This window comes from Dasypus novemcinctus, chromosome 16 (assembly GCF_030445035.2).
Source record: "Dasypus novemcinctus isolate mDasNov1 chromosome 16, mDasNov1.1.hap2, whole genome shotgun sequence".
Lineage (NCBI taxonomy): Eukaryota > Metazoa > Chordata > Mammalia > Cingulata > Dasypodidae > Dasypus > Dasypus novemcinctus.
In genome coordinates this window covers 88,703,995-88,719,557 of record NC_080688.1, presented here as the reverse complement: position 1 = coordinate 88,719,557, position 15,563 = coordinate 88,703,995, and positions in this window count along the sequence as shown.

Sequence of the window (15,563 nt, the reverse complement as noted above, 5' to 3'; positions counted from 1 at the left end):
TTAAAGGTAAAAACTAAAACTGATTTGATGAAAGGCAGCATATCAATATAAAATGTATTATATTCTTCTCATGGTTTTTATGGTAGGCACCTTATTTATTATCACATTCTCAAGTTGACTTTGCATCATTTCAGCTGTTGTTTATTTCATATCTCTCAGAAATATTGTAATGTGCCAGGGAAACCAGCATCAGCTCTATTAAGATAACTTTTACACTAATGGAAACATTCAAGAATGACCATAGGCCACGCACCTGGGGTGACCACTCCCTTCACAGATCTCACTGGTGCAATGTGTGCTACAGGGTTTTAAAAAGGTGATCATTTCTCTTTAGGTTGTACTTAGAGGAGAAAAAGAAATCTCTAGTAACATGCTTTAAAAGTAGAAATTGCTTATCCAATGAGAAATAAAATCATTTTTATTAATTTAGCCATCTGTGAATGAGTCTTTGACTATTTTTAAGTATTCCCATTTTAAAAAACAAGAAATGTAAAGAGAAACAACACGGGAATTCTGCACTCTTTCTGAACAGTAAGAGTTCTTTCCTGCTCCTTGAGGGCATGTCCTCAGATGTCCCAACGCCATTGTGTCCACTGCCATGTTAGTTGGAGGACACTGGAAGGAAAAAAATGGTGAGGTCACCACCAAATCAGTACTAATTAAATTCTGGGTCTCTTTCTCATTCTGCTGCTTTTCAGAGTCCTCCAAGAATTGCTATATGTAAATAAAAAAAATAAAAAAAATAAAAAAAGGGAAACGGACTTTGGCCCAGTGGTTAGGGCGTCCGTCTACCATATGGGAGGTCCGCGGTTCAAACCCCGGGCCTCCTTGACCCGTGTGGAGCTGGCCATGCGCAGTGCTGATGCGCGCAAGGAGTGCCGTGCCACGCAAGGGTGTCCCCCGCGTGGGGGAGCCCCACGCGCAAGGAGTGCGCCCGTGAGGAGAGCCGCCCAGCGTGAAAAGAAAGAGCAGCCTGCCCAGGAATGGCGATGCCCACACTTCCCGTGCCGCTGACGACAACAGAAGCGGACAAAGCAACAAGACGCAGGAAATAGACACCAAGAACAGACAACCAGGGGAGGGGGGGAATTAAATAAATAAATTAATTAAAAAAAAAAAAAAAAGAATTGCTATATGCATTCCATCCAAGTTGTATTCAGTGCGAGAGAAAAGTGAAGTGTGCTTCATGTTATCAGGATGGAATCCCTTATATTCTTTAAAACTCCAAAAATGTAATGACGTTTGTTTATAATTTTTTTATCTAATCTAGACATATTTCTGAACAAATGTCTCTACCTTTCCCTTTCAAAGTCCAGGTAACAAAAGAAAAATATAAATAAAATACCAAATATTACAATTATATACACACATGAAAAGATACGCTTTTATCTTTGAGAAATCAGTTCAACTCAATTCAAGTCAGTTCAATCAAAGAAGCATTTAGTAAGTAAACAAGCCAACCTCATCTCCTTACTGCAGGAATAGAAATTCTTCAATGTGTTCTCAAGTAAGCTGCACTTGATACTGAGGATAATTTGTACATAATAAAAACACTTGGTTAAGAATATTTGGCAACATAAGTGATAGATCTATAAAGTCTATAAAGTTCAAAAGAGAGTAGTGAAGGGAAAATTAGTTTATTGACATTGTTACCCACAAAAGCTGGGTGGAAATTTAAATTTTGAACTAATTATTTAAGAGGCTACTGGTTTGAATTAAAAGAATTAGCTGTAATCACGAGTCAGATCACAATATATCTTTTTGTATGTATAGCTAACTTCCTGTTAATATACCTGTCTCTAGTCAATCTATAAATAACATAACCACTTAACTAGGTAAATATAAAGAACGTTACAGAGCAAAACCAAATTTTAATGTTCTGATTAAAACTAGATAGATAGATTTATAGATCGATGATAGACGATTGATAGAAAGCAAGAGAGTCAATTTTATCACACCCAATTTAAAGTATTATGTATACTAAAAAATTGTGGTGCTAATGTGAGTATATGATTAAACAGTCCTAAATCTAGTAACTGTTCTGCAAGTTTAGTGAAAAAACAAAGACTAGAAAGTGTAATGCTGAACCAAAGAGGTCCTGAATATGATTTTTCCAAGAATTCAGTACTGGGAAAGTTTTCTAATCTCTGTAATTTTGCTGGATGGGGGCCTTGGGACAACTCCCCTGAAAAGAATAAAATATGCTTGCTAAAATATTTTAAGTATTAAATATGTTCATGATCTGGCAAGAAAATAAAGAATATCTGACCAAAACAAGAAGATATGTGGAGCATTGAGCCATGCTTTTTTCCTAGATGATGTTTGCAATACAGTGGAATTTTGAGCTTTCGTTTCCAGCCTTGAAAGATTTTGCAGAGGAAACCCATCTTAAGAGGGTGCTTAATAAGAAAGCCCTTTAACTGTACGATCCACTCAGTGTAATGGTGAATGAGAAATCAACCCACCATCCTAGAGGACTACTAAGTAAATTATCTACCTCAAACCATGATGATGAGGGGAGGGTAATAATTTTAATGTAGGGAGAAGCCAAGGGGAAGTAGAGGGGGAAGGCAAGAGGGAGGAGAAGGAGAGGAGAGGACTTTGTTTTCTCTTCTGTCTACTGGTTCTTAATAAATAGTGGCTTCCTTCTTTGTGTATTTTCTTAAAAGAACAGGATTGGGTGGCAGACTTGGCCCAGTGGATAGGGCATCCACCTACCACATGGGAGGTCCACGGTTCAAACCCGGGGCCTCCTTGACCCCTGTGGAGCTGGCCCATGCGCAGTGCTGATGCACACAAGGAGTGCACTGCCATGCAGGGGTGTCTCCCGTGTAGGGGTGCCCCATGCACAAGGAGTGCACCCCATAAGGAGAGCCGCCCAGTGCGAAAAAAAGTGCAGCCTGCCCAGGAATGGTGCTGCACATACGGAGAGCTGACACAAGATGACACAACAAAAAGAAACACAGATTCCCGTGCCACTGATAACAACAGAAGCAGACAAAGAAGAACATGCAGCAAAATAGACACAGAGAACAGACAACTGGGGCAGGGGGAAAGGGGAGAGAAATAAATAAATAAATAAGTCTTAAAAAAAAAAGAGAGAAAACTCTCAATAAATTAAAAAAAAATCAGGATTATGGTACACAAGGGAGAAAATAGCGGTAATTAATAGGTTTCAGTAACTAGAGCAGGTGACTGAAATACTCAAAATAAGACATTTGATAGAAAAAATAAAGTATTTAGAGAAGAAAATTAATATGTCTTAAATTTTAGAAGTCAATAGGCAAGCCTAGGAAAAGTTCAGAAGCACCTAAATAAAAAATTGATAAATCTGGAGATAAAATAAAAATAAAAATATACATCAGAGTGCAGCTCAGAGAGGTAAATTACGAGCAATCACAAGAAAAGCAGAGATTCGGAAAAGAAAAGCAATGGTTTTGAGAGATTTTGAGTTTCAGAAATTAGGGGAAGAGAATACAGGGAAAAGTCAGTATTTGAAGAGGTGATGGTTAACAATATTTTCAGAACTGATCTTCGATTTAGTGGTAAGGTTTCCTAGAGGCAAACCACAAGTGAAGAAATTAATTTGCTTTCTGTTTTTCTTTTTGATTTCACAGTTATCCCAAGGAACACTTGTAGGAGAACGGGAAATAAGGATGGGAAGTAAATAGAGCCAATACAGCGCTTTGCAGGGAGCAAGTTTCTGCGGGGGATGCCTGCGCTCAGTCTCGCTGGGCCTTTGAGGGATGGCACATGACAGCATCAGGTGACTTTACGTGGAAAAGGGTCATTAAGCTTTGTGAGACACACTGTCTCTCACAACTATACAATTCTGTTATTGCGTTGCAAATGCAGCCATAAGTAAATGTAAAAGAAAGAGTATGGCTGCATGCCTATAAAAATTTTTATTTACTATAACAGGTAGGCTGGATTTGGCAGCTCCCAGTGTCCAGCATGTCTTAGTGATATCTCATAAAAGTCAGGCAAAAACTGGGGTTTGACCCTCCATCTTCTGCCCAGCACTGGCTCAGGATTTCTTCCAAATAGCAAATGCCTTAGATATTATGACCTGATCTGTGCATGAATTGAACATGCTAGGAAAAAAAAAATTACAGGTAGAGTGTTACAGTGGCTTCAGTAGAAAGTCAATATATGGCACAGGAATTTTAATGTTGAAGGGACATGAGTGTGACTCCAACAGAATCTGACCTAGGCGCCAATCTACAAATTCGAGGTGCCTCAATGCTAAGATTTATGAGTAAAAGGAAAACCAATCTCAAACACATTATAGTGAAGCTGCAGCATTTAAAGTCAGAGTCCACTCAAAAACCAGAGGTGTCAATGTCCAAAGAGTTGAAGGCCAAAAACCAGTTTTTAAGTCCTCAAATGTGAGTGAGAAAATGAGAAAAGCATCCTTCTTGTAAATCTGCTAAATCAACCCTGAGATTGAAGGGGTCAGAGGGGGATGTCCTGGAAGTTCAGTGAATCCAGTCCTCTTACAGACACTCTCTGATGAAAGTGCCGTGCCCAACCCCTGTGATATCCAGATAGTAGCTGTCACTTCATGTCTACTTTCCAAACCTCAGCCAGGTCCTCTCACTGGAAAAGCCTAACCTGGAAGCACCCCTGTAAGCGGATCCTAAGAACTAGTCTCCTCAGCTGTAGAGGAGGTGTGGTGGAAATGAAGGCCCATGGTAATCAATGGACTTCTGTGGTCCAGGGACTCCCCATTTCTCCTCTCCTTAAGCTATCCGGGAGTACAATGGCCTGGTCTTTGGCTCTTCATCCATACATTTTAAAGTAGGAGGGGACTTGATACACTGTTTAGACACCTGAGACATAAGACTACTTCAAAATAAAGAAATTTGTTATATATGAAGTCTAAAGAGGGGTTTTTGGTAGGCACTAAGAAATTAAAATAAGCAAAATATATTTAAGACATTGAGGAATACTCTTAGCAGCCAGAAGAATGGACTAGAAATGTTTAGAGAGCCACAGGGAAACAATAAATATTAAAAATAGAGGGAGTGTAGCTCAGTGATAGAGCATGTGCTTACTATGCACAAGACCAGGAGTTCAACTCCCCTTACCCCCATACTTGGGGAGTGAGTGTAGCACAGTGGTCAAGCTCCTGCTTCCCATGGATGAGGTCCTGGGCTCAATCCCTGGTACCTCATGTTTTTCAAAATTACTATTTTGACTTTTTGTTTCTAAAAGGTTTGAGGACATTTCTTAGCAATTTCTGTTTAAACCATGATGCCACCTTTGAAAAAATATCTTTCCAATCTATAAACTTTTATTTTCTAATTTTTACCTTATGTGTCTGGCTCAGACCTCCAATTTGATAGAAATTCTGATATTAATCATTCTTGCCTTTTTTTCTTTAATCTTAGGGGAATAAATGCCATTCTCCACCTTCAATTTTTATGTTTCCTGTCAGTTTCATTACATATCTAATATTAATTCTTTTCAATCACTAGTCTATTAGGACTTTCTTTCCTTCTTTCTTAGTCTTTCTCTCTTTCTTTCTCTCTCTCTCTCATGAAGAGGTGTAGAATTTTGCTAAAGCAGATCTGTATCCACTGATGGTTTTCCTCATTTATTCGAAATATTTAATTATATTGATTGTGTTTGAGAGTATTAAAGGAGCTAAACTTTGAATTTTCATTATATTACTGGGTTTTCTATACTAACATTTTGTTAAGGACCTTTTTTTTTTACAAGTTCTTGAGATTGCTGGTCTGCAGATTTTATTTCTTGTAATGTTTTTGACTGGTTTGGATATCTGGTTAATGCTGATCCCATAATTTGAGAAGCACTCTTTGCTCCATAATCTGAAAGTTCTCTTCAAAACTGTGAGCCTTTTGTGCCTCAAATTTACATTGTTAGAAGGTTTTGTGTATGTGTATGTGTCTTGTTTTATTTTGCTTTTTACTGGTTTAATTTATACATAGATGAAGAGATATTTAGACTTTCAAGGTTTAATAAGTTTTGGTACTTTAGCTACTTCATCGAATTTATCAAATATTTTCATAAAATTGTTGATAATATTCTCTTCCTTCTTTTAAATACCTATAGGATCTGTACTGATGTCCACTGTTCATTCCTGATAGTGATAATTTGTACTTTATCTCTTTTTCCTTTTTTATTGCTCAATATTGCTGTTCTTTTCAAAGAAACAGCTCTTGGTTTCATTGCTTTCTCCCTACAGTGTTTGTCAGCTTTGTTTATAATTATCTTAATTTCTGCTCATATCTTATTTTCTCATTCTTCTTACTTTGCTTTTAATTTATAATTATTTCCTTAGGTTTCTAAGATGTAATCACAGAACACATATGATATTTGACTCTTCTACTATAATTATTTAAAGGTTATAAATTGTATTCTAAAAAGTGGTATCACAGCATGCACAAATCTTGATATGACATATTTCATTTTCCTACATTTGGATATTTCCTAGCTCCCCTTGTGATTTATTCTTTATGTCAGGGATTATTTAAAGTGAACTATTTAATTTTGCAGATATTTTTCTGTTTTTGATTTATGACTTAATTCAATTTTGTTCAAGAACACACTCTTATGATTTCAATTTTTTAAAATGTATTGAGATTTTCATAATTCAGAACTTCATTTACCTTGTTGGATTTTTATGTGTACTGTACATGAATGTATTTTTGGTATTAATTAATTCATCTGATAGTAATGTTAAAACTTTCTAAATACTTACTGTAATTGATAGAGCAAATAGAAAACCAGTAAGTATTTAGCAAGTCTTAACACTACTATCAGACAAACTAATTAATACCATTAAGTAGTTTTAGAAATTCAACTCATCTTCACTTTTGGCTTATTAACTATCATTCTTTGTTTTATGTTTTATGTATTTACTTTGGTACTTTTAATCTATCAAAGTCTTCCTTTAAATTATACAATAATTCTTTAAGTATGAAGTAAGAATTTTATTATATATGTATATTTCCCACTTCCTATTTTTTCTTTATTATTTATTCTTTGAATATTATTAACAGTACAGTATATTGTTATTAATTTTTCCCTATATCATGTTTTAAAGAAATTTACAAGGCATGAATGCATTTTAGTTTTGCACAGATTAACCATTTATGTATCATTCCATGCCTTTTCATAAATTCAACTTTCAATATAGTATAATTCTTATACAGCCTGAAGGTGTTCTTCCAACAATTCTCTTAATTGAGAGAGTTCTTCTAGTGATAAACTCTCAGCTTTTTGTTGTTAATTCTACTTTCTTTTGAATTTTTAATTAATAAGTTATGTCAGAAGTGATATTTTGGCACCATGAATATATCATTTTTTCTGTTCAGATTTTCATCTGGTTCTTTTAGCATCCATGAATGCATTGCTATATTGTGGAAATTGTAAAATGGCAATCAAATATTTTTTTAATATAGTTTTTAGCTTTACTATTTTCTGTTAATGTTTCCATTCATATTTAATTTTTATAAACATATATTATTAGAGAAGTTGTAACTTTACCAAACAATTGTGGAAAATGTGCAGAATTCCCATACATCACCCCTCTACCAACAACTTTCTTGGTTGTGGAACATTTATTACAGCTTATGAAGGAACATCATCAAAATATTACTACTGGCTATGGTCCCTTGCTTGCATTTGGTATACTTTTTCCATACAGTTCCCTATTATTAACACCATTTTCAGTATTGTACATTTGTTATATATCATGAACGAACACTCTCATATTGTGCTGTTAACCACAGTCCATCATCCACCACATGGCTGACTGTGTTACGCAGTCTCATGCCTTACATAGTCGACTCAAAATGTGCACCCAGTGGCTCTCATTTTTATCACAGAGTTGTACATTCATTGCCTCAGTAAATTTTGAACATTTTCCTTAGTCCAAAAGAAAAAATCCCATGCACCCTTATTATTGACCTTTAACCATTGATATAGCATCTTCTTTGACAGTAATGTAAGAATATTACAATATTGCTTTTAACTCTAATCATAAGGTACATAAATTGTACTATGCATCATTATACTATTAACACATTGTAAGAGTGACATACATTTGTTCTAGTAAAAAGAAGAGCATTCTTGTATTTGTACTATTAACCACAGTCCTTGTAATTTTTTTTAAAGATTGATTTATTTATATATTTCTCTCCCCTTCCCCCACCCCCAGTTGTCTGTTTAGCAAATTTGATTCAAGCGAAGGCTTGAAAATGATTATGCTTTGAGACATCCTATTTTTACTCTGTAATCCTGTAACAACTTGAACACAACTGGTTAGTCCAATGGAGGAAAAGTGACCTGCCTTTTCCACCACAGTTGGCAGTCATCATATCTCCAGAAATGGAGCTGTCTACCTGACTTCCAGTTGACCACAAATGCTTGAGGGAGCTCAGATGAAACTGGAAAACTTCCCAGCTGATACCAGCCTCAATCACTGTGCCTTTGGGCTGTAAGCAGTATAAATGGTTATTATGTAAAGGCAATAAATTTTGGGAAGCTTTGTCACACACTAATTGCAAAAAAACTAAAACATTGGTAAGAAAAGAGTGAGGATAACAACAAAAAACTAAAACTACTGGTATATACTTGAAAAATGTGCAGTAGGTAGAAGCTGGAAATGCAGCAAAGAATCTGCTCTCATGACCTGGAAAAAAGGTCATCCGTGGTATATAGTGGGGAAAAAAATTTACCTGGTACCTGTGGAAACCTAAGACATAGAAAATATACCTAATAAGATTGTTTATCTTGGCAAGAAGATTTAGAGAGAGGAAATAAAATGTATGCTTTATGTTGCAAAAGTGAGCACACTTTCCTGGAGTACCTCACATGAAAAGATGAAGTATGTCTTCCATGCCTTGAAGGACAACTAATTGTTGAACTTGCTTTGGCAACAGAATGTGCTAGAAGTGACCGTGGGCTGATTTTAAGTTTAAGACCCAAAGACCTTGCACATTTCTACGCTCTTTCCTGGAATGCTGTCACTGCCGTGCATACCATCTAGGGATAGCCTGCTGGAGGATGAGAGAAAATAAGGGAATAAACCCCACGTGCCCAACTGTATCACCCAAGGTAATCATCAACCATATACCCTCAGGCCTTCCACAAGTGTACTACAGGTACATGACCAAGATCGTCCAAAAACAACAAAGCATTGTTAAGATGTGAAGAACAAGCAGTCTAGATCAAATTGACCTGCTAAATAAATGCTATTTTTTATGTGATGAAGTTCTGGATTGGCTGGCAATGCAACAGAATCTGTCTATCTGATTATGGAAATTAGTAGCATATGGGTGTGTTGTCATAACAAAAAGCAAATATGTGGCATTGGTAAAAGAACCCGGCAACATCAGCGACTGACAAAGGGGTGACTCAACCATTTGCTAAAGCTGTAAAATATGAAGGAAATTGCTTTTGCAGACTGGAATAAAAGTAATCCTTATTACGTAGTGACAAAGTGATTGGCAAATTCTTCCCTCCAGTCACATGAAAAGAATGTCCAATGAACCTTTTGATTTACCTAAGAAGATCTCTTGGTAAACTGATGAAAGTGTTGATCACTTTGCATAGCTCTATATAATAAAAAAAGAACTCTTTCATTTGCAAGCCAAATATAGAGGAAATAAAAAGAGACTAAGTCTTATTCATTTGGGAAAAGAAAAAAATCTCTTTCTCATTTCCAACTTTCTACCAGCAAAATATTCTCAAAGTAAAATGTAGCCTGGGTATATAGATTAAGTAAAATATGTACTTTACAGCTGTAAAATACTTTTTAATAAAAGGATCTTGAAAGATTTAAGCAAAGAAGATAGCCGTCCCTGTATTTACAGGAATTTATGGGCCCATGGCTTTGAGGTGACAAGTCAGAAATTGAGGTGTCAGCAAGGTGATTATTACTTCCCAAAGACTGTAGACTTCTGGGGCTGGCTGCAGGTGATCCCTGGTCCTTCACTTTTCTGTCACATGACAATGCACATAAAGATGTCTTTTTCTTTTTCTCTGGATTTTTTTCAATGTCTAGCTTCTTCCTTTGGCTTTTTTCTTCTATATCTGAATTTCGTTCTGCTTATAAAAGACTCCAGGAATTTGGGTTAAAGATCAATTTGATTCAGTGGGTCCACACCTTAGCTGAAGTAACGTCTTCAAGAGGTCTTATTTACAATGGGCCTACACCCACCAGAATGCAGACTGAGACCAAGAACATGTCCACCCTGGGGCACACATTCAACGCACACCATAGACTAGAGTAGCTACTTTTTAAATATTTTTTCCATCTGTATTTTTTCACTCTACAGTTGTTATTTTTTTAACAGTTTGATTCTTTTACATCACAAATCATATAATGCTTCTGCCCTGACCAATGCACAGTGAGGTTTTCTCTTTGATATTGTAGTAAAATCAGGTATCTTTGCCATGGCCTCCAAAACTTTACATCATCTGGTCCTGGCAACCACTTTCCTCAAGTCATTTTGCACCATTCAATCTGTCCACCTTATTATTACCTGAACATACCAAACAGGATCTTGCTGAGGAGGAGTAATAAGGGGCTTTGCTCTAATGAGCCCCCAATTTGTGGAGATATGAACTTAGAGGAAAGGAAATTGTATTTTAGTCAGGGGTTCTGTAAGGACATTAAAGTATTCAAAAATACATTCCATTCTATGACTTAAACTTTGGTATTGAAAATTACAAAATCTTAGCGATAAAAATGAATATAGAAATGTGTTAAAATGATTACTTTACATCAGGTGAATCTGGCCCTTATATATTATAATATGTTTTACCTGAGGTCACAATGTCAGTGACAGAATTGGAACTAGAATTAAATTGCTGCTTTCTAATACCACTAATGTGCAATTTTCCTCTCCTCTGAAATGAAGGAGGAGTGAATTCTTTTATTTTATAAGTCTGAAGTGCTAAATGTTAGAAATGTCAGCAGCAGGTAAAATAATTTCCCAGGATGTTGCCCCATTCAACAAGTAATTAGCTGTTAGGTGATTTAAAAAATGACACATAATAAAATTCATCTTTTGGTCTATATATTGTTGTAATCCACTTAGATAATTCTCAAAATCTTTAAAATAAGTAGTGAGATAAGATATATTCATGCTTATGGAATATGTAATTATATAAAATATTACAAGACTATAGCACTATGAACCTCAAAATTTTCAGTGTATTGGTATCTATCTCTATTTTGGTTGCTAATACTTATTCAGTAAGCATTTGTCTAGGTGTTGATTATAGGCAAATAGACATCAAATTGTCCACATTTATATGTGTTGTCCAGATAATAACATTAATTGAGCATCTTCCACTCTCAAATGTGATTTGATTTGCACATAAATTATATGATCATTCCACTTAAGGCAAGATTTATGTTTACTTGAATCATGGGTATAAAGTGAGCAATATCATTACCACTTATGCCTTAAATGTTCTTCCTGAGATGTACTTTCAGATTTCTGTAATATAAGATCTTTTAATGTATGTTCAACTTATTAATTCATGATGAAAATATTTGGCATTTCTCCTTAAAATGTTATAGTAGACTTGGCTATTCAAAATAAGACTCCCTTTGAATACAATAACCAATGCTAAAAATATGTAAATTATTTAGAAATAAATATTTGTGTGCATATGTGCATATGCATGAGGTTTTTTTGGTGTATATATAACAGTTTGGCATTGTTTATGAATTCCAAAAATAGATATTGGATTATGTTTGTAAATCGGTCTGTTCCTCTGGGCATGATAAATTCTGGTTAGGGTTTTGATTGGGCCACATAAGTAGGACCCTCAGTCCCTGCCCCTCTAGTGGGTAGGGACTCACAAAGAAAACCACATGACAAAGAAGAGAATGAGAATTTTAATGCTGGAGTCCAAGAAGTAAGCACACCGAGGAGCAAAGAGAAGTCTTGGTTGAACATGGCAGAGGCCCTGAGAAGAGAGACAGAGCCATTCACCCGATAGTCTTCAACTGGTCTTGTGAAGAGAGCACAACAGCTGAGTGGGGAAAGAAACAAACCCTGGAAAGAGAGGAACCCAGGAAACCTGAACCCTGGCAGATGTTGGCAGCCATCTTGCTCTAATAGATGGCAATTGACTTTGGTGAGGGAAGTAACTTATGTTTTATGGCCTGGTAACTGTAAGCTTCTACCCCAAATAAAAACCCTTTATAAAAGCCAACAGATTTCTGATGTTTTGCATCAGCACTCCTTTGGCTGACTAAAACAATATATATCTATAACACACACAGTTATTGAAGGTACAAAGCCTAATTCCAATGCCAGATTTTGGATCAAAGACTATATATATCCTAGAATCATAGCCTCTATTATTAATAAACATATTTACCTATGCGGCAAAATCTTGCGGTCTGGTGCTTCAACCTCATAGTGGCGGCAGGAAAAGAATTGTAGGCTCAGGACCTATAGAGGTTGAAGGTTCTTATGAGAGTCTTTGCCATATAATTGTATCATAATGTTAAAGTGAATCATATAGGGACAGGCAATACCCTGTCCCCAAGCTCAGTGATATACTGAGAAGACCCCTTGGCAAGGTACAGAACTCAAGAGCAACAAAGGTGTAAAAGAAAGCTAATAAAGTGAAGTCTTTTCTGAGAGGTTTGGGAGGGTTTTGTCAGCTTCCTTACATTGTACCCATGCCCTGCTTATTTCTGACACTCTCATAATTTCAACTTGGTTGCAAAAGCAAAGGCAAAGTTTTTCTAGAGAGGAAATATCCATTATAGGCCTCAGAAAACACCAAGGAAAATTGTCAGCAAGCACTAAAAAATTACCAAGTAGCGACCTATCAAGGCAGTATGAATAAGAACAGAAAATGACAGAAATGCTAGCAGAAAACGTGAATATTTTGAGGTACTGGAATTTAAGGCACAGAGTTTAAAACAATTACATTTAACCTGTTTAAAAAAATAAATGAGGACTTTTCTTTTTCAGCCCTTGGGATCTTTCACTCTACTCCTAAAATAAGCAAAAGGTACAAAAACTGAGAACTGAAAATGAAAATTTTTTTCTTGTACCTATCAGAGAACTGTGGTTGTGGGGCAACCCACCACCTTGAAGTTTTGAGAGGAGGGTTCATCCAGGTGGTCAGAGCTGAGGTCTGCTTACCTGGAGCATAGAGCAGTCGCTGCCTTACACCATAAAGAAGGAGGACACTTAACACGTAATTCTGGAGATTCCTGGAAGATGAGGAGACCTGGAAGAGGGGTATGGACAAGCATGTGAGTGATGAAAACCACCTGGGGATCACATTCATCACGGTCCCCAGGCTTTCTCCCCAGGAACTCAATCAGGCTCGCACAGGAGTTTCCATGAGAGTAAGGAGCACCACCCCAGGCTTGCCACAGGAAGGGAAGTGCAGCTGTTATGAAAGTCTCTCAGGCCTTGCTTCCTTACAGAACAAAGGAAAGGGAGTCATCACTACTAATCAGATGATATTAAAAGCTAATAAAGAAAAACTGATCAATTCTATATACCAAAATTTGAAATGTAAAAGAAATGGTCTAATTCCTAGAAAAACACAAACTACTAAACCTCACTCAGGAAGAAATAGATCATCTGAATAGCTCTCTATCTATCCAAGAAATTGAGTCAATAATTAATCTTCTCCCCCCAAAATCCAACAACAGCAGGGCCAGATGATTTCATTGGTGAATTATGACAAACATTTTGGGGAAGAAATAATACCAATTCTATACAATCTCTTATAGAAAACAGAAAAGGAGGAAACATTTCTAAATTCTTTTTATGAGGCCAGCAGAAAGATATTACAAGGAGAAACTTAAAATATCTCTCATGAATGGAGACATGTGCTAAAAATGCAATGAAAGTAACATATAATTACTTAATATATAACAGAAACATATGAAAATCCCAATAGTTGCAGAAAATATCCAACAAAATCCAACAACCATTCAGGATTATGGAAAACAAAAACTCTCATAAAGCAAGAAATTGAAGGGAAATAAAACAAATAAATTGCATATTCAAAAACCCTAAAGTTAACATCTCATTTAATGGTGAGAAACTAAATGTGTTCTCCCAGAGATGAGGTGCAAAGCAAAGATATCTTCTCTTACCACTCCTATTCAACATGACATTTTGTCTTAGTTTTTCAGGCTGCTATGACCAATACCACACAATGGGTTGACTTAAACACCGGGAACTCACAGTTTTCTGGTTAGGAGAAATCCAAAACTGAGGCATCAATAGGCTATGCTTTCTCCCCAAAGTCTAAAACATTCTTTTAGACATTTTCCTTCCAGATTCCCCTGCTATCTGCCATCTGGTTTCTACTTGTGGCTTCTCCAGCTATATCTGAATTTCTTCTGCTCATAAAGGACTCCAATAATCTGGAATAAGACCCAACCTCATTCAGTTGGACCACCCTTTAATTAAAATGACCTATTCAAGGTGAATATTAAGAAGATGTCTAAATTGGGGTACATAATCCAATAAACCACACATTGGAAGTTCTATCACGTATAATCAGCTATAAAAATAAACAAAAAATATGCAGTTTGAAAATGAAGAAATAAAGTTGCATTTACCAACAGAACACAATTATCCATACAGAAAACTGAAAAGAAGTTCCAAAATCCTTCTAAAACCATTATGCATGTTTTGTAAGAATGCAGTATACAAGGTCAATATTTAGAATTCAATTGATTTCTTACATACCTGCAGTGAGCACTTAGATTTTACAGTAGTAAAAAAAAAAAAGTATAAATCTAAATTTATAATCTAAATCTAAATTATATATATATATATATATCACAGGATCTGCATGCAAAACTATAAAACATTGATTAATTAAAGAAATAAATGTCTAATTAAATGTATAGCTATTCCATATTCTAGACTGGAAGACAGCTTTTTTCTAATCTTTATGGTAATCTTTGAAAGGAAGTTATAATGAGCAACCCACACTTAAAGAATTATGCTCCATCCTCTCAAGGGTAGAGTCTCTGTGTAAGTTATTTGGAATTATTTTGCATTGAAGATTTGTCTCTATACCCCTGTTTAATTATTTATTCAATCAGTTGTTTATATTAGTTTGGGCTCATGGATATTTACTTCATGTATTTAGTTATAATCCAAAATTACTTATTTTTTTGCTCAAACGATTCCAGCTTTTGTCCTTTTGAGTTACTTTACTCGGTGTGTATGTCCCATTGGAATAACTCCATCAATGTGCTCTAATTTTTGAACATTCTTTTTTGTTCTGTCACTACAAGATACTCTAGGCTCATCTTTTGTATTACTATTTTCTGACTCAGCCATAGAGACAGACCTTCTCCAAGGAGCCCTGGTTCCTTTTATTGGTATATGGTATTAGAAGCCAAGATCTGGGCACTAGTGCTCATTACCATTGGGGTACTGTTACTTCTAAATCCCCTCATCTGTCAGAGCAAGGAAATAACTGTGTGTACACAAACCTTCATATCTACACGTAATTGCAAATATTTTGATCTATAGTCACTTTATCTATATTAAACTACACATGACTTGATAGTGATG